A 20276-nucleotide genomic window follows, 5' to 3' on the forward strand; every position below is an offset into this window, starting at 1 on the left:
CTGCATTGGTACATTCACACAATTTCACAGTAACCATGAGATAAACCTTTAGGAATATTCCTTTATCCCATTGTTTTGCAAATCTATGTGCACTACAAACTATATGATTGAATTGGTTCTGATATCGCTGTTTTACTAACCTGACAGCTTTTTTATTCTAAATAGGAAACCCTTGTTTTGTTTGCAAATATTAAAGATTATTACTACTAGCAAGAATAAGTCCTTACATTTAAAGAGCACCTGTCATTTCAGATCCATCCTGGCAGTGCCTGTTAGAGGGCATCCACTCACCTGCTGCCGCCACGTCCCTCACCTTGTGTCACTGCCACATCACCAGCCATTCCATTAAAGTGAATGGAACTGTCGGTGAGTCAACAGCAAGTCAGAGGAGGAGACCCTGTGGGACAGAGATGACATTTGCTCTTTAAAAATTATGATTTAAATTGATTTGATTTAAATCAAGTCTATTTACTAGTGATTTAAATTGACTTGATTTAAATCAAATCCACCCTGGACCCTGCATCTACTAACCTCCTGTGTTCGCCAAATCTTTTACGTAGGGTCCAGATGGTACGACCAATGTAAAGGAGGCCACAGGGACAGGGCAAGCAATATACCAGAATCTCTGATATGTTGTGTAAAAATCAGATAAGATATACATTTTTACCTTTTTAGAGGAAAACACTTTTTGTTTATGAAGAACATGTTGGCATGTAAGGCGTAGTGCCTTTCGGCACTGATCCGTGCCTCTGATGTTGGAGAACTTTAGTGGAGCACTGCCGATAGTGGAAGATGATTTCATTTTACTGGGCGCAATCTGCGTTTTTATTTTTCTGGCCCATCTATATGAAATGAGCGGTCGATCTGTGATAGTGAATGTAAGAAGAGGGTCCTCTTGTAAGATGGACCAGTGTTTAATGAAAATGCGCTCCATATTTCTGAATTGAGAGTGGAAATTGGTGGTGAATCTGGTGGGTTGGCCTCTCAGGCCTGTTTTGACCTTTCTATCCACCGATGCCTCATTATGTTTATAGAACACGAAGGCCTCTTCTACAATGGATGAAGCATACCCTTTCTCCATTAATTTTTGCCTTAATAGCCCATGGGTCTCAGTCTGCATCTTTGGTGAAGTCATGTTTAAGATGACAATATTAGCTCTTTGGGACATTGTTGACCCATCTGTGATATGAGAGATATGAGTTGCCTGCTGTAGGCTTAATATAGTTTTGGGCATGGATGGAGCTTTGGTCATGGCTGGGCTGGAGATCAAGGAATGCCAGAGTGTTACTTTCACATATGATAAACAAAGGAGCATCTGACAATGGCCAATAGGCTAAAATGCATTAGGTGATCGGGTGCTACCACGCCACTACCGCAGTCTTTTTTGGATTTAAATGCTTGTATTCTTCCTTCATTTGTGAGTACCCCCTTGTTTTTAATAAATTGAGGATTGTTTTTATGGCCTTCACTATTGTTTCCTTGTATGGCACGTATTGCTTCCATTGATCGGTATTGGAGTCTGATACTGTTCCACTGCTGGCTATTGGGAATCTGCAGAGGATCCTAATATCCCCTAGAGCTTCTATTTTGCTTCCTATATGAAGGCTGATGATGCTGCCTGCAGAAGTTATTGGATGTGGCATATACCCCAATGCTTGATTTTATCTGACCTCTGGTAAGAATATATTTGTCAGCACGGTGGTTTATGATTACGCTTTTGAAGTTGGTGTGAGGTGTTTCATCCCTATGTCCATCTATACCCACCATCTTTTAATTAATCTCCTACCTTCAGCGCTGCATTTTGGACTTTACTGTCACATACAGGAGTGAATGAAAGGACCTTGTTATTATTTATTACAATGTGTCAAATTAATTAACGAGATACGGGGCCATCCCAGATAATGACAATATCGTCTATGTATCACCCGTAAAATACTAAATTGGAGGCAAAAGGGTTATTGTGCCATATGTGGATGATGGAGGCACGTAAAATCGTAAAATAACCACGGTGTCAGGGCTCAGCAGCCATGATAAACTGTGGTGAGAGTTTACAGGGTGGAGGGCAGAGCCAGGCAGGAACAGCCAGGTATTTCAGGTGATACAGGGGGCCACTGCATAAGCACTGTGTTGTATAATGCTTTAAAGAAACAGGATCTATTTTTTTTTTTTTTTAGGGTAACACTTTAAAAGAAGCTGTGCTACCCCCATGGATCTATGCTGGTTTCTATGTTAGACCCCTTTCAGATGAAGTGGAATCCATTAAGTGGATCTGCTTGCTCAGCAGGGAATCTCTCCACTGATCCCTGCCAAGCAGGTGAATGACAGTTCTGTGTCTGCTCCGCACACGGACACAGCGGGGCGGTCGGGTGGAAACAGAATGCCTGTTCATCTCCATCCGATCCGATCGACGGATGGGGAATATATCCCCATCCGTCTGTTTCTACCGGATCGGATGCCAGTGGGTGTCAGACACATGCCTGCTGACATCTGTCGCTCCATAGAGAACAATGGATGGTCCAATCGGGTCCACTTGAAAAACGGACAGGCGGATCCGATCGGTCCGTTGGTGTGAAAGAGGCCTAAAACATCGGGTAGTGATCCTATTGGTTAACAGTTGCTAGATGCTGATGGCGATATGGGTGTGTATTGTATTGGTAGCTCTAATGAAGATGGGCTTGTCCCTAGAAAGACTTTAGCAAAGCTCAGGCAGGTGTACCACTGCAAGGAGGAGGGTATTTTGCAATGCTTTGTAAATGTAATAAGGTAAGAAAGTATGGTGAACTATATTAAAATGTATACCTTGAAACTACACATTGCACACAACACCTCTGTTTTAAGTTTTAATTTGTACAGGCAGTCCCCGAGTTATGAACATTCGAGTTGCGAACGACTCCTACTTATGAACAGAGGTGGCGTGACATCACTGCCGGCCGCTTGCGCTGCACACTGTTCCCGGATACTGCCAAGCAGCTATCTTGCAGCGCCGGACACATCCCACACTGCAGTACTGCATGGCCACAAGAGCCCCAAAAGACACGACTGCAGGCCCAGAAGCACCTGGAACATCCCACATCACTGCACAGGCTGGAGTTACACTTACAAATGTACTCTTCCGACTTACAAATAAATTCGACCTAACTTGCAGTCCCTATCTTGTTTGTAACCCGGGGACTGCCTGCATATTAAATAGTTTAACAAACTTCACCATGCCAGTGTGTTGTAGATGGGCCCAAAATTTGACCAATCATGATCAAGAGCTGCAAGAAGGGGGTGCAAAATATACTTATGGACATTTTATAGCTGAGCTCCGTGTAAATACAGATTTCCCCCCTTAAAAAAATGCTTACTTGATTTAACATTCCATGTTTTATAATTCTTTGTACATGACTATATATTTTTTTGATACTATAAATAAATGTGTTTGTGAAACAATAAAAAAAAAAACACATTTATTTATAGTATCAAAAAAAATATATAGTCATGTACAAAGAATTATAAAACCTGGAATGTTAAATCAAGTAAGCATTTTTTAACATTCCATGTTTTTGTAATTCTTTGTACATGACTATATATTTTTTTGATACTATAAATAAATTTGAACATTTTCTTTTTAAAATATCGTTTCACAACCTGTGCCTAAAAAGTCCCATTCCCAAGGGGAAATCTGTATTTACATAGAATCAAGGGATGTTGGCCTCCCAACAGCAGGTATAACCCACCTCCAATGTTTTAATATATAGCTGAACTCCAGGCACAAACTTTTTTGTCTGTCTATCTTGCTGCTTTTTTACCCTAGGTTTTTATTTCTAATGATCGGAATAGAGAACAGAGATTCTAAAACTTCACCAAATTCTGTTCCAAAAAAAAAAGTTTTGACTAGAGTTTCTCAACTAAAAATGAAATCATAAAAATACAAAGCTAAACAGGAGCAGTGCAAGGGACCACCTATTGACTCCAACATTGAGGTTAATTGCAGAACTTCAGTGTTGTTGAATTATTTTTTTAAATCCCCCCCCCCCCCCCCCAAATTCCATTTTCCACTCTGCAGGCTCTAGTGCTACCTCTAGCTTTCTCTTGGACGCTTGTTGCCTTCTGCCCATTTCATGTGAGCCCAGTCTGTCATTGATGTATGGAGTACATCATCACGCAGACTGGGCTCAGAGTACTCTGGGAAGCCTTCACACATTAGCTGAGCGCTTCTTAGCCCTGGAAGAAGTCCAAACTGCCATTACCACCAAAGAAAGAAGAGAAAGCTGCCATGACATCATCAGACCGGCTAGGGGTATTTAAATGCTGGAGTTCTACTTTAAATGTAACCAACCTACCATCCCACTATCAAATAAAAATTGCTCTTGCTAGTCACTTAGGGACTATTATTGGATATAGGGGCAAAATATGGTGGGGGCTTAAATCTAGGGCAGAGGCCTCCAAACTTTCTAAACAAAGCACCAGTTTACTTTCCTTCAGGCTTTGAGTAGAAGACACCCTGGCTTCAGTAGGTATAACCAGAGCCCTATGATTGGTTTCAGTGGAAAGATTTGTGCCCCAGTCTTGGTGTCAGTGAGAGGAATAGTGCCCCATAGTTGGTGTCAGTGGCAGAAATAGTGCCGATTGTTGGTATTCAAGGGAGGAATGCTGTCCCATCATTGGTGTCAGTGGGAGGAATAGTGCCCCATCATTGGTGTCTGTGGATGGAGTGGTGCCCCAAGGGCCAGAAAACAGTGAGCAAAGGACCGTATCCGGTCCACAGGCTGCAGTTTGGAGACCTCTGCTCTAGGGAATCAGGTTTAGCCTAGGGCTGGGGAAAAAATCGATTTGAATCTTGAATCAAGTTGAGAGGTCAAATCAATTCAAAATTTCTGCAAATCGATTTTTTTTTTTTTTCACCAGGACCGGCGACGACACTGCGCCGGTCCTGAGAAGCTGCGGGCAGGAGTTTTTAGGCGAGGCCGCGGCTTCGGCCTAGTCCGCGAGGCCGGACGCTGCGGACTAGGCCAAAGCCGCGGCCTCACCTAAAAACTCCTGCCCGCAGCTTCTCAGGACCGGCGACGACACTGCGCCGGTCCTGAGAAGCTGCGGGCAGGAGTTTTTAGGCGAGGCCGCGGCTTCGGCCTAGTCCGCGAGGCCGGACGCTGCGGACTAGGCCAAAGCCGCGGCCTCACCTAAACACTCCTGCCCGCAGCTCCTCAGGACCGGCGCGGTGTCCAAAAAAAAACCACAGTGGCAGTAGCAGAAAGGGCTAAAAGATAATGGCAGGCATGTAGTACCAGTTTCTTTGGTATAGCTTTTTGATTCAAAGAAAACCTTTTACTAATAGAAATACTTAGGGTCGGTTCACACTGGGGCGACTTGGGATCCGACTTGTACGCCCTCAAGTCGCCCCAAGTCGCCCCAAGTCGCTTTGCATTTAGGTTAACATGGTAGGCAATGGGAGCGTCTTAATTGACACTACTGAAGTCGCTCCGACTTCAGAAAAGACTCCTGTACTACTTCCGACTTGTAGGCGACTTGTACCCATTCAACTCAATGTAAGTCGCCTGCAAGTCGGATCTCTCTGTAAAGTCAAGCGACTTTGCAGAGAAAACCCCTCCCTCCCCCCCTCCCTCCCAGAGAGGTGATTGGCCACAGGCGAAGTCGCCTGTCATGGAGGCGACTTCAAGTCGCCTCGTAATTTGCCGAAGTCGCGCTGAAGTCGCGCTAAAGTCGCGCTGAAGCCGCGTTGAAGTCGCGGTACAAAGTCGCGCTAAAGTCGTGTTGCCCATGTGTGAACCGACCCTTAGGCTCCATTGCAGATGTCACTTTCTGCAAATGCCACATTGCCCTTAGTACAGGTTTCCCCTAAAATTTTAGAGATAATAAAAGTTTCAATAACTGGTCCTAATCTTCTTTCTTTTTTTTTTTTTTTTTTTTTTTTTTTTTTTTATTCTACCCAAGGTGTTTTCCATAAATAACATGCTAACCTTCAATTGGGATAGCTAATATTCTCCTACATTTTCATGTTCAAGTAGAGAAAACAGTGTCCCTTTGTTCCAAACTCATCAGGTAGTACAATGTCACATGGGAGACTGGTCCCAGCAATGCTTACAGGCTCTATAATAATGGAGCTCTTTGTGCTGTTATTTAGTGCATTTTCACGTGACTTTCAGGGGATAAAGAATTCATATTTTAGCTATTACGACCAGTGGCATCTTATTATGAAGCAGTGATTTTGGATGCCATATTTCAAATGAAAGTTTGGTGAGAGGAGAGTAAATATGGATTAGAAAAAAAGCATAACTAAACTGAAAAACAAAAATGTAATATATAAACACAGAAAAATATGTTGTTACCCTTCAATAAAAAAAGAACCCAGAATTTTCTTTAAATTACCTTGAAATTGTTCATTTTATAATAACGAGCAAAAAAACCTGATTTTGCTTTTATTCAACAGAATACTTACTATTAATCGGATGTGTTCCTTGCACTATTGGCTTCTATATTCCCTGAAATCTTCCCTCATTGACACCACACACACACACACACACACACACACACTCCCCACAATCTAGACCTTTGATAGGCACTCATCACCAGTGCTCAAACACACAAATCCCTGTTCTGTGAGGAGAGGCAGATTGTGAGTTCCTAATAGCTAGGGACCACAATCTGTCATCTCCTATAGTCAGTCCCCTCCCCCCACAGTTAGAACACACTGAGGGAACACAGTTAACCCCTTGATCGCCCCCTAGTGTTAACCCCTTCCCTGCCATTGACATTTACACAGTAATCAGTGCATTTTTTTAGCAGTGATCACTGTATAATTGTCAATTGTCCCAAAAATGTGTCAAAAGTGTCCGATCTGTCTGCCATAATGTCGCAGTCCGAATAAAAATCGCTGATCGCTGCCATTACTAGTAAAAAAAAAAATAATAAAAATGCCATAAATCTATCCCTTATTTTAGTAGATGCTATAACTTTTGAGCAAACCAATCAATATAGGCTTATTGCGATTTTTAGTACCAAAAATATGTAGAAGAATACATATCGGCCTAAACTGAGGAAAAAATTAGCTTTTTTAAAAAGAATTTGGGGATATTTATTATAGCAAAGAGTACAAAATATTGTGGTGTGTTTTTTTTTTTTGTTTTTTTTTTTCAAAATTTTCAATCTTTTTCTGTTTTATAGTGCAAAAAATAAGAAACACAGAGATGATCAAATACCACCAAAAGAAAGCTCTATTTGTGGGAAAAAAGGACGTCAATTTTGTTTGGGTACAGCTTCGCACGACCGCGCAATTGTCAATTAAAACGACGCAGTGCCGTATCACAAAAAAATGGTCTGGTCATTGAGCAGCCAAATCTTCCAGGGCTGAAGTGGTTAAATATGCACTCCTGACCATTCAGATCATTTGACAGAACCTCAGTAGCCATTAAAGGCATTCACTAAATAGTAGGCAGTAATGTGAGAAGAGCTTACCTTGTCTGCCAAGCACCAAATGACTGAGGGTGCCCAAAATCAGAAGGACATACAGTGGGGAGAAGAAGTATTTGATACACTGCCGATTTTGCAGGTTTTCCTACTTACAAAGCATGGAGGTCTGTAATTTTTATCATAGGTACTCCTCAACTGTGAGAGAGACGGATTCTAAAACAAAAATCCAGAAAATCAGATTGTTTGATTTTTAAGTAATTAATTTGCATTTTATTGTATGACATAAGTATTTGATACATCACAAAAGCAGAACTTAATATATGGTACAGAAACCTTTGTTTGAAATTACAGAGATCATATGTTTCCTGTAGTTCTTGACCAGGTTTGCACACACTGCAGCAGGGAATTTCGCCCACTCCTCCACACAGACCTTCTCCAGATCCTTCAGGTTTCGGGACTGTCACTGGGCAATATGGACTTTCACTCCCTCCAAAGATTTTCTATTGGGTTCAGGTCTGGAGGCTGGCTAGGCCACTCTAGGACCTTGAGATGCTTCTTACGGAGCCACTCCTTAGTTGCCCTGGCTGTGTGTTTCGGGTCATTGTCATGCTGGAAAACCCAGCCACGACCCATCTTCAATGCTCTTACTGAGGGAAGGAGGTTGTTGGCCAAGATCTCGCGATACATGGCCCCATCCCTCCTCCCCGCAGTACAGTGCAGTCGTACTGTCCCCTTTGCAGAAAAGCAGCCCCCAAGAATGATGTTTCCACCTCCATGCTTCACGGTTGGGATGGTGTTCTTGGGGTTATACTCATCCTTCTTCCTCCAAACACGGCGAATGGAGTTTAGACCGAAAAGCTCTATTTTTTTCTCATCAGACCACATGACCTTCTCCCATTCCTCCTCTGTATCATCCAGATGGTCATTGGCAAACTTCAGACGGGCCTGGACATGCGCTGGCGTGAGCAGGGGGACCTTGCGTGCGCTGCAGGATTTTAATCCATGACGGCGTAGCGTGTTACTAATGGTTTTCTTTGAGACCCTCTTCAGGTCATTGACCAGGTCCTGCCGTGTAGTTTTGGGCTGATCCCTTACCGGCCTCATGATCATTGATGCCCCACGAGGTGAGATCTTGCATGGAGCCGCAGACCGAGGGAGATTGACCATCATCTTGAACTTCTTCCATTTGTCTAATAATTGCGCCTTCTCACCAAGCTGCTTGCCTATTGTCCTGTAGCCCATCACAGCCTTGTGCAGGTCTACATTTTTATCCCTGATGTTCTTAAAGAAAAAATAACAGGTCTTGAGAGCCGGAATTCTTACTGGTTGGTAGGTGATCAAATACTTATGTCATGCAATAAAATGCAAATTAATTATTTAAAAATCATACAAAGTGATTTTCTAGATTTTTAGATGCTGTCTCTCACAGTTGAAGAGTACCTATGAAAAAATTACAGACCTCTACATGCTTTGCAAGTAGGAAAACCTGCAAAATCAGTAGTGTATCAAATACTTGTTTTCCCCACTGTATAGAAGAAGGGTTTCAGGTTAAATAAGTTAATAGGACCTAGTTAATAGAACCTTGTGGCTCCTTGTAGGCATGACAACATGTTCTCTTTCAAAGATTATTAAAGCGGTTGTAAACTGCTTCTAGTGAAAAAAAAAAAAAAAAACCTGTAAGGCAATTGTATAATGTGCTATTATGCATCGCATACTAGCACATTATGGAATACTTGCCTTAGAACGCAGCCCTCCTGCGGCGCCCGGTCACCGATAAGAGGGATGACTTCTTCCCCCAGTCATTCTTCCAGGTTCCTACGCTTCGGCTGTGTGCTTGGCCCGGAGCCACGATGACATCACCCCCACGCATCCGCATGGGAGCCCTCAGTTCCGGTGCAAAGCTCTGAAGTTTCGGCAAGGTATGTTGGCCATTCAGAGCGCATGCGCCAGTGATGTCACTGGCTGCATGCAGGGTGAATATCTCCTAAATGGTGCACATTTTAGGAGATTTTCATTTTATCTACAGGTAAGCCTTATTATAGGCTTACCTGTAGGTAAAAATAACAAAGCAGGCGTTACTAACGCTTTAAGTGGCCCCATTGTTTGTTGTATTTACTGCATTTGTGTATTGCATCTCCAGCACATTCCTCTTTTCCCAACAAGTCTCTGGAGAAGCCAAATGAATGGTGTTCATGTATTACACTGAACACTTATTACATTATACCATGAAAACACTGAATCATGTTAGATCCATTTACAAACAGACTGTAATCATTCTAGGAAGGTTAGTGTGCTGGTCTTGTGAGTATCTACATTTAGCCTATAGCCATGGTTTTCATCCATTTCAAGGACAAGATCCCAGAATTGACCAGGAAATGTTATAGGATTCCATGTTTGTTGTAATCGAATATTTAAAGGGCAATTCTATTTTTTCCACATAAACTGGTATGCTACCCTAAATTATAATTTTTTTTGTTTATTTTATCAATCATAGTCTACCATTTTCATGTACTTCTTCAATCTAAAGTATCTAGTTGATCCTGCCAGTCACATTTTTTTCTTGTTTTAAGCTGACCACACAAAGCACAGAAACTGATCTGTACTTGCAGGGTCAGTTTTTATCCTTTGGCTGGCCATTCAGGGGTACAGGACACTATGCAGACACACAGCATGCCTGTATTGTGTAGTTTGTTCAGCCACCACAGCCCCCAACTAATCACAGCCTACCTCTGGCGCACACCCTCTCCCAATCACAGCCTGCCACTGGTACACACCCTCTCCCAATCACAGCCTGCCACTGGCACACAACCCGTCCCAATTACAGCTTACCTCTGACACACACCCTCTTCCAGTCGCAGCCTGCCTCTGGCACACCCCTCCACTCAATCACAGCCTGACTCTGGCACACATCCCCTCCTAACCACAGCCTGCCATTGGCACACACTTCCTCCTAATCACAGCCTGCCACTGCCCCCCCCATCACAGCCTGCCCCTGGCACCCCCCCATCACAGCCAGCCTCTGGCACACACCCCCTCCCAATCACAGCCAGCCTCTGGCACACACCCCCTCCCAATCACAGCCAGCCTCTGGCACACACCCCCCTCCCAATCACAGCCAGCCTCTGGCACACCCCCCCCTCCCAATCACAGCCAGCCTCTGGCACACCCCCCCCTCCCAATCACAGCCAGCCTCTGGCACACACACCCCTTCCCAATCACAGCCAGCCTCTGGCACACACCCCCCTCCCAATCACAGCCAGCCTCTGGCACACACCCCCCTCCCAATCACAGCCAGCCTCTGGCACACACCCCCTCACAATCACAGCCAGCCTCTGGCACACCCCCCCTCCCAATCACAGCCAGCCTCTGGCACACACCCCCTCCCAATCACAGCCAGCCTCTGGCACACACCCCCTCCCAATCACAGCCAGCCTCTGGCACACACCCCCTCCCAATCACAGCCTGCCTCTTGAACAAGCCCCCTGCATCTTGCCTCAGATTAAACAGACTTTGGAATACAGGGACACCATGTGTCCGCACAGTGTCCTGTAATCCTGCCACCCACCATCAGGAAAAAGAGATGCATGGTCACAAGACAGAACTTTTTTTTAACCGTGTAAACATGGGGGAAACCCTTAAAATGTTTGTAAACCTCTGACATCAAAAATGAACAAAGCATATCCCTCAATAATAAAAATAATTCAAAGTGCAGCGCAACAATATAAACAACTAAATAAAATGTGCAATGAAACAAGAATAATTACACCATAACTGAAACAAACCTCATAAAGTGAAGTCCATATATTTATCTCAAAAAGTTTTTCATCAGATGTCTCAAGTTTCTGACTCCTTACTATTCATATAAATCTTTAATATGTGATCCACAATATATTGCAGTCTGTACTCCACCGCCAGACTTCCTGTCCTGATGATGTCATTAAACTCCGCCCCCTGACGTGTTTCGTCACGTGAAAGGCCTATGGTTTTTCCAATGAGGAAGTCATGAGGTCTCATGACAAAACATGTCAGGAGGCGGAGTTTATTGACATCATCGTGTCAAAGTCCAGAAGCGACTTTACACGTGGTAAAAGTTTATCCCTAAGGGGGCAATCTGTTTTAATATAAAAAGGCGATTTATCTTGTGCACTGGATTGCATTAAGGTGAAATAACACGAGGGTTTACAACCCCTTTTAAATACTGTACATTTAATTTAATGGAAGACTTTTTGAGATTAATATATGGACTTCACTTTATGATGTTTGTTCCATTTATGGTGTAATTATTCTTGTTTACTTGCACATTCTACTGAGTTGTTTATTTTGTTGCGCAGCATTTTGAATTATTTTTACTTTTTTGTGGTGTGGGAACACATGACAGCTTCGGGCGGCAACATCTGTTTGTTTACTTTTTATTAAGATTTTTTTTTTTTTGTATCTCAGGTTTGGTTTAGCTAGTGCGGGGTAATTCTGTTTTTGCTATATCTCTAAATAGTGTTTACTTTACTCTTTCCAAACCACAGAGTGTCATTTCTTTCAGCTGTCTCTTTCCTCTGCTATCTGCATGAGTCACTCCTAATAGGTTAAGCCAGCACAACAGAATTTGGAGTGGCGGCCCTCTCCCCCTCCAGTACAACAATGGTGATTGACAGCCTTAGCTGTGTATTTTTCTCCTTGAGCCTGTGTACAGGGGAGTGTGTCCCTTCCCTCCACTGCTCTAGCTGTGCAGTGTGTGATGTCAGACTTCCTTATAGGTAAAGGTTTACAACCACTTTAAAGTAGTTGTAAAGGCAATTTGTCATGTATTCATATATAAATAGTTAAATGTGTTGGTATACACAATCCACGTTTGTATTTTTTAATTTTTTTTACCTTAATCAGAGCTTTATTGTGCAGGTCACGTGATCACTTTCTCTTGCTTAGCAGATCACAGACCTGCAGGTGGGCTGTTCCAAATTTGGAGGCATGTACGTAATTTCTGGAAGTAATGTTTGCCCCTGAGTATCAGCGTTTCCAAGGAGATGAAACGCAAACACATACATGGTGGCATAATGTCACCTCCCCTAGGAGACTTGCAACCATTCACAGCAAGGCTGGCTCTGGAATCTGTTGTCAATTAACAGTGGAGGGAATGGGCCACGCAACCACAGAAGATGCAGGCAGGTTGTGCGCTTGCACAGCCTGCCTGTATCTAAGTATGACATGAGGGAAAACCCAAACTGACCACACTAGCACAGATTGGCTAGCGTGGTCAGTTTTCAACCTGAAGATGGGGAACATGCAGGATCAACCGGGTAATTCAGAAGCATAAATGAACACAATAACATATTAAAGTGGAGTTCCACCCAAAAGTGGAACTTCCGCTCGTGGTACTCCTTCCCCCCTCCAGTGCCACATTAGGCACCTTTCAGCTGGGAGGGGGGACAGGATACCTGTCTTTCACAGGCATCCTATTCCCACTTCTGGGAGCCTCAGCCGCGGGTATTGACTTCACCGACTGGGCTTCCTTCCCCTTCCCCGGCTGCGGAGCCAGTAGGCATGTGCAGTACGGTTCCATAGGGCTTCACTGCCGGGTTCCCTTACACGCAGAGGAGGCGGCGGCATGCACCTGACAGCTGATGGAAACATCAGCTGCGATTCCGACATCGCTGGACTCCAGGACAGGTAAGTGTCCGATTATTAAAAGTCAGAAGCTGCAGTGTGTGCAGCTGCTGGCTTTTAATTTTTGCAGCGGTGGGCGGACCTCCGCTTTGATATAAAAAGCACTGCTGAAATACATAAAGATACAGACATAACGCATTTGATTTTTGTGTTTACAAACACTTCATCCACCTTATTTCTGTGGATGGAGAAAGCTGTTAAAGTGGGGTTCCCATTTAAAAAAAAATTTTTTAAAAATTAAAAGTCAGCAGCTACAAATACTGCAGCTGCTGACTTTTAATCGTACACTTACCTGTCCCAGGGTCCAGCGGGATCGAAGCCCCCGCTCGTCCCCCCCACCCCTCTGCTCAGTGGCGCCGGCATTTTAACTGTGGCCGCCTGGCTGTGGCTTCACAGCCGGGCACCCACTGCGCAATCATCTGGGACCGGTCACGTGTCCCAGATGATTGGCAAGAGGGAGGGTGGAGAGGCGATCTCTCTTCCTGTGCTGAGGGAAGTGATGTCAGGAGCCCAGGCACCGAAGGAGGCAGACTACGAGGGCCCCCCTAGCAACAGGCATTTAGAGGTGAGTAAAAAAAAAAATTTTCTCCAAATGGTTTTTTTTTTTTTTTTTTTTTTTTTAAGCACATTACTAATTTTTTTTTTTTTTTTTTGGGGGGTGGAACTCCACTTTAATGATATCATTTTTTCAGTTTAGCCCTCTGGCTAAACAAGATACAACTAAGAGTGTGTGGCCAGCTGAACTTACCCTTCTGTAATAACAATAGTATATGGCTGGACCTAGTCAAATTTATTCTGTGGTTTCCACTATAGCTAGCTTGTAGTACAGTAAAAAGTGAAATTATATACATGAAAATGTGTACCCAACCCCCGATGCACACTCTATTCATGCAAATGATTGTAGAATACAAAAATTATATAACACGCAATTCATAATAGTGAATTTTACAGTGCCTTCAAAAACAGTATTAAGTCCCTTTATCACGTGAATTTATACTGTATTTTTCTCCACCATAAGATCCTGTGCTTTCACCCGTGTAACTGTTACGTGAATTAAGTCACTCACCAGATCAAATTGACCTGTTTTTTTGCAAAAGAAGGTCAACATGTGCTTTTTCTGTGAAAGACCTCCTCGACTTGCTCTTCCACAGATTATTCCATAGTCGGGTGTTTGTATCCCAATAAGCTCCTCTACTCCACCATAAAACCTTTTTTAGATCTTTCGCACTTCACACCTTAATGAAAGGTCTGTATCCTATTAGGCCCCTTTCACATGGGCGATTGTTCTGCTGCTTATTTTGAAATTCCATGACTCCAGGCACAGCGTTCACTTGCAGTTGTACATTGCGATTAGCTGCATTTACTTGCGTTTTACGTGCGGCTGCGTTTAGCTGCGTTGGAACATTCTTGCCATTTCTGATGTGCTTCCTGTTTTTCTTTCCTTGTTGGATAAAAGGGGATTTTGCGAGCCACAATGGTATATTGCCTCAAGTGTGGAAATCACCTAGCTGCCTGCGCAGAACATGTTTCATATGCCGTGCAATACAATGTATACAAAAGATACGCTGCGCTAAGGTGAAAATATCAATCTGGAGATCATTAATGCATATGAGGTATACTAAAAATACCGCATAAGCGGCTTATCCAGCCACAGCAAGGCACAAAGGATATATATAAAAACAAGTGATTTTAAGGTGCAATGTGTAAATAATATATTATTATTATTATTATTATTATACAGGATTTATATAGCGCCAACAGTTTACGCAGCGCTTTACAACATTAGGGCAGACAGTACAAGTACAATACAATTCAATAGAGGAGGAATCAGAGGGCCCTGCTCGTTAGAGCTTACAATCTAGGAGGGAGGGTCCTCAAAGTTTGCCTGTCAGGAGGAATAAGCTGTGCATCGCATCTCAGTGGAGTGAAAGGCTCCGTGCTCCGTCCTGGCCCCTCCCCTACACGTGTTCAACACAGGGTCACAGGTCTTCATCAGGGGGATGTTTCTCTCCTTGTTGCTGCTGCTATCCACAGGAGAAATAGTACACTGCGATTATATGCAGATAGCTGCAATAAATCGCTCCTGGACGCCGTTAAATTTATTTTTTTTTCTAACCGCACAAAACCCCATGTAACAAAACCCAGGTTAAATGCAGTGTTTGAATGGGGCCATAGGAAAGCATTGTGTAAGATTAGCTGCAGTAGATAACTTGATCTATCCACAGCTAAAAGCTGAATTCTATCCGCCCGTGTGAAAGGGGCCTTAGACTTCTCCATTATAGAAACCAAGGAAGAAAAACGGATATAGTGTGGTACAGGGGTGTCAAACTAAATTTCATTGCGGAGCGCATCAGCATTATGGTTGTCCTCAAAAAAGGCCAGCTGTATCTATAGGACTATATGAATATATCTACTCTTTATCATATTAAGTAATTGCCTCTGCATTTGATTATAACTGGTTTTAGTAGTAAATTAAAAAAATAAAAATAATGGTGAGCAGATATACACGTGTACAACTATTGTACAAATTATTGAAAAATGTATTTTAGTATCGGGGGCAGAACTGTGAAGCAGAAAGTGCAGGGTCTGGAGGAGGACCAGAGGAGGCCTTGAGTCAGCTGAATGGGGAGACCAGGACAAGCAGAGACGAGGGGGTGATGCTACTGCACAGAGAGGTGCAGGATCTGTCTTCTCTGCTATCAAATGCTGAGACGGGGGGGGGGGCAGAGACGAGTCTCTCCGCGGCTACACTGAGAAGAGCAGGATCTGGTGGAGGAGCTCTGTCCTCTTGTCAACTGCTGAAACGAGGGAGGTGCCACAGCTGCAGAAGAGGGGCGAGGCCCACATGAAATGGCCTGGGGGGGGGGGGGAGGGGGCCAGATTCGGCCCACGTGTTTGACACATGTGTAGTATGATTATTTGCTCAGACATTTAACAAGCATACATCCCAATGCCCAACAGCCCGCTTTGTACTAAAAAAAAAACACAAGCCAGGAAAAAGAGCACGCCTACCATGGAGCTGGTGTGCGCTCCAATTACCATACGTTCAGGACTGGAAGTGAGGTGACCGGAAGCTGCGCCTCGACGTACGTTTGGTGAAGCTGACGTCATACAGAAGCCCTGTTGTAGTACAGTGTTGCTCTTCTTAGGGTATGTAGTCACTGAAAATAAGATGTCTTTTTTTTTTCTCTCTCTGAATGGACTGGGAGAGGTTAACTCGAGCAGTAAGGCGGAACACTTCTGGAGTGTGCTCTGCCCTGCTGTGCTAGTGGGGACTTTAACCTCAGAAGATTCTCTTGGCAAATGTTTTATTTTGTCTTTTGTCTTGTACACATTCCTCTGATGAGCAGCTAAGTTTCACAGAAAGAGCTGGTTCAACCAGAAACTGTACTGCCTATGACAGAAGGTGCTGAGCGCAGGACTAACCAGAGTGGAAATTTACTGCTGCTTTCCACTGCAAGCTATCGATTATGTGCAAATAGTCCAGGGGATGCCGGCAAGTCAGCAGACAGACCAGGAAGCTGCTCTTGTGTTCTATTACTGGGCAAACAAGTAATAAGCATTAACAGAACACAATCGCACAACCGGGGATATGTAATCTGTCTGCCTTGCCTTTATTTATCAGAGCTGTTTCTGGAGCAACATTGGCCGGGTGATTTCTAAGTAAGTACTGCTAAATATAGCCTTGTATCATTTAATGAAGACTGTTTTTTATATGCTGATTCAGAGGAGAGAAATAAATACACAATGAAAATGCATTGATATTAATAAAGGGTTTCCTGTGTGATTCACAGTTTTCAGCCTGATTTCTGAAGTGCTGCTTCTGTAAAGTATGCATTTTGCTGCATACACTGGAATTGATTGACTATGCTTATGATAACCTAGTTAGCAATGGGCACCATATAAGCAAGTTAGATATTTTACCTAGATGAGTATGTACCACTGTGGATTAACAAATGCTTATGTCCTCATTAACCAGCAAAATGAGACAAGTAAATTAGTTCAGTTCATAGTCAACTGTCACTTTGATGAGGTCCATTCTTTCAGTTCACTTTGATTTGACTGTATATGAATATCCTAATGCCACCATTAGTAGGGATTTCAAAAGTACTCTGGATGGAAGTGCATTCAGTCATTCTATTTTGTGCAACCTCAAACCCTACATGTAATATCATCTGTAAACGTAAAGAGTAACTCTACTTATGTTGGAAAAAAATCCCCTCTGGGTGATAAATGTACACTACAAGGATTTTAACAAACTCCGTTGCAAGTTGTATGATTGATTATGTCAATGTGCAAAGTGAACGTGAATAGGAGTGACTTTTTCATTATCAATCAGCTGATGCACATGCAGTATTCCAATGAGGAAAGTTGCAGTGTCAGTATTCCTTTAGAAGTGATTAACAATCTGGGAGCATCTCACCAAAAATGACATTTTTAATGCAGAGGATGCTTAAAATCTGATTTGTGTCTTAGTGCAGACTTCTGGGAGAATAAGTGAGCCGATCACGCAAGCAGTCTGCACAAATATAGATTTTGGATGCAATCAGAGCAATAATAAAGCATACAATGGTTTGCCAGGTGACACTAAAAGGTTAATCACAACACCTGGAACAATATAAAAAACATAGTTCAGGGCAAAATGCAAAAATGAATAAATAAGAAACAATTCTAATAATAAGAATGTCCAAAGCACCAAAACCAAACAGCAACAGCATAGATCCTCCACGTGTAGGAAAGGAGTTCCAGGAACACAAGAAAATCTGTGACAATCCCACCACCTGTGAGATGCTTGCTCGCTCACCTTAGCAATTGGACCTCTGAGCTAACAGGAAGTCAACAGCACATGTCCCCTTAGGGGTAAGCAATGTTCTTCAGATAACTCCACCACAATACATGTAGGTAAAGAAAAGAGGATCCAAGTGCTTTCAATGATTTATTGATTAAAATATCCTACTCACATGTATGCAGAGATTTAAATGGTCAAAGAAATCCCCCAGCATGATCAGCATACAAATCTCGGTCGGACAGGATGGCAGCGTGTGATGTAATCTGAACATAGCTTCTCCTCCCATACGTGTTACGTCCAATCAGACTTCCTCAACCACCCCACTGACGAAGTCTAGACGTAACACGTATGGGGGAGGAGCTACGTTAGGATGACCTTACCCGTGCCATCCTGTCCGACAGATTTGTAAGCTGATCGTGCTTGAGGATTTCTTTGAGCTTTTAAATCTCTGCATATATGCAAGTAGGATATTTTATTCAATAAAGTATTGACCTTTTTATAGGGAGAGCACTTATGCTGCGTACACACGACCGGACTTTCCGGCAGAAAAGGTCTGATGGAATCATTCCGTCGGACATTCCGATCGTGTGTGGGCTTCATCGGACTTTTTCTTTTTAAAATTCTGACAGACCTAGAAATGGAACATGTTTCAAAAAACCACGCAAGGCAGCTACTGGCTATTGAACTTCCTTTTTCCAGTCCCGTCATACGTCATCACGTTCTAAACGATCGGACTTTGGTGTGATCATGTGTAGGCAAGTCAGTTTCAGCAGAACTTCTTCTGAGTCTATTATTCCAGAAAGTCTGGTCGTGTGTATGTGGCTTAAGATTCTCTTTTCTTTTACCTACATACCCCTAAGGGGACATGTGCTGTTGACTTCCTGTTAGCTCAGGGGGTCCAATTGCTAAGGTGAGCGGGCAAAGATCTCACAGGTGGAGGGATTGTCACATATTTTCTTGTGTTCCTGGATCTCATCTTTCCCACACGTGGAGGATCTATGCTGTTGCTGTTTGGTTTTGGTGCTTTGGACTTTGGACATTCTTCTTATTATTTGAATTGTTTCTTTCTTATTTATTCATTTTTGCATTTTGCGCTGCACTTTCTATGTTTTTTTTATAAAGTCTGTACACCAACTGTGTACAGACGGCATCCAGGTTGCCAAATTGCATTGCATTTTTTCAGAAATTACAGTGTTGCAATTTGAAAAGGAAAGGTCAAGTTCATAAAATTAAATTTCAGTATGGATTTGTAACAATTGTAGATTCTACATATTTTTTTTTTAATTTCCATTTTTTCCCACGAAAGTAGAGTTGCCCTTTAAGACGGGGCAGCATGGAGGTGCATAACGTCTTTCTGAATAATCAAGGCTATACATAATTAGAGAGACTTCCATGGGTGAAGAATCCCTGATCTGCATAATTGCACGCTTTCTTTGAAGTATACCAAGTACTACACCAGGTAACAAAAATAATACTCAGAAGAGAATACACCCCTGGGCAGAAAAGGATGTGTCCCCCTGTGTGGTCTGCTCACTCCATCCTGTCTTTAAAAAAAAAAAAAAGACACACAGTGCTTTATATACGCCTGAAACAGAGAGCATGCCAGCAATTTCAACTTATTATATTTCTAAATACCTTTTTCCACAGCTCTGCTGTGCAGTCATATGATCCCCCTCCACTCTGCTTCCCCGATCTCTGAGTTTCCCCTCTGATGTTAGCCGGCCAGCAGATTGAGACCACGTGACCGCACAGCTCCACTGTGCAAGAAGGTATTTAGGAATATAATTAAAAAAAAAAAATAGACACACAGTGCTTTATATGTCTTTAAATAAAAGGGGATACCAGGGATTTTAATATATTATAGTACAGGAATAGCAGCGGGAGGGGTGGAGAGGAGATTGGATCTCACACTGAGCTGACGGGCAGGGTGGAAGGGGGAAAGGGAGAAACTCGCAGCAGAGAGCGGAATGAAGGCGGCATGTAAACTGACCACTGTTTAATGGATCACCGGCATGATTATCATGGTCGGCACACACGGGGACACAAGAACAGGCAGAATCAACCAGGTATTTTACATCATACAATGGGACAAATTATAGGGCACAAGCTCTATGGTATAGGTCATGTTTTAAAGGAACAGAAGCATTTTTTAGGGTTACAACCCCTTTAATTAGAATTCTGATTGCTTGCAAGGTGTTTGTATAATTCAGTGCTCGCTTTAGCACTGTTTATATCTGTCCTCAAAGGCCCTCCTCCAGTCATATAATTGATCAAAATAATTTTGTTTACCCCAAAGTCTTAGTATGTATATGACCTTCTAGCTTTGGTGCTGTGTACAGTCCGGCACCGTGGAAGTGGATAACAACAACGTTAATGACATATTCTTCTATATAGTGGGCATTTCTGGGCAAATGAGGCG

At 43.0% G+C, this 20276-nt stretch overlaps 1 protein-coding gene across 2 annotated transcripts in view; it reads left to right on the top strand.

Annotated features, from left to right (window-relative positions):
* LOC141127061 (calcium-binding protein 39-like) overlaps positions 1-20276 on the top strand; it is a 76520-nt gene that overhangs the window by 16618 nt on the left and 39626 nt on the right. Inside the window, exon 1 of one of the 2 annotated variants that reach the window (XM_073613224.1) lies at positions 16328-16731. The exons of the other annotated variant lie outside the window; for it this stretch is intronic. The gene's annotated coding sequence lies outside the window, so the exon portion shown is untranslated. Of the gene's footprint in view, positions 1-16327; positions 16732-20276 lie in introns of those variants that run through there. 2 annotated transcript variants of the gene reach the window in all.

Source organism: Aquarana catesbeiana, linkage group LG02 (genome assembly GCF_042186555.1).
Source record: "Aquarana catesbeiana isolate 2022-GZ linkage group LG02, ASM4218655v1, whole genome shotgun sequence".
Lineage (NCBI taxonomy): Eukaryota > Metazoa > Chordata > Amphibia > Anura > Ranidae > Aquarana > Aquarana catesbeiana.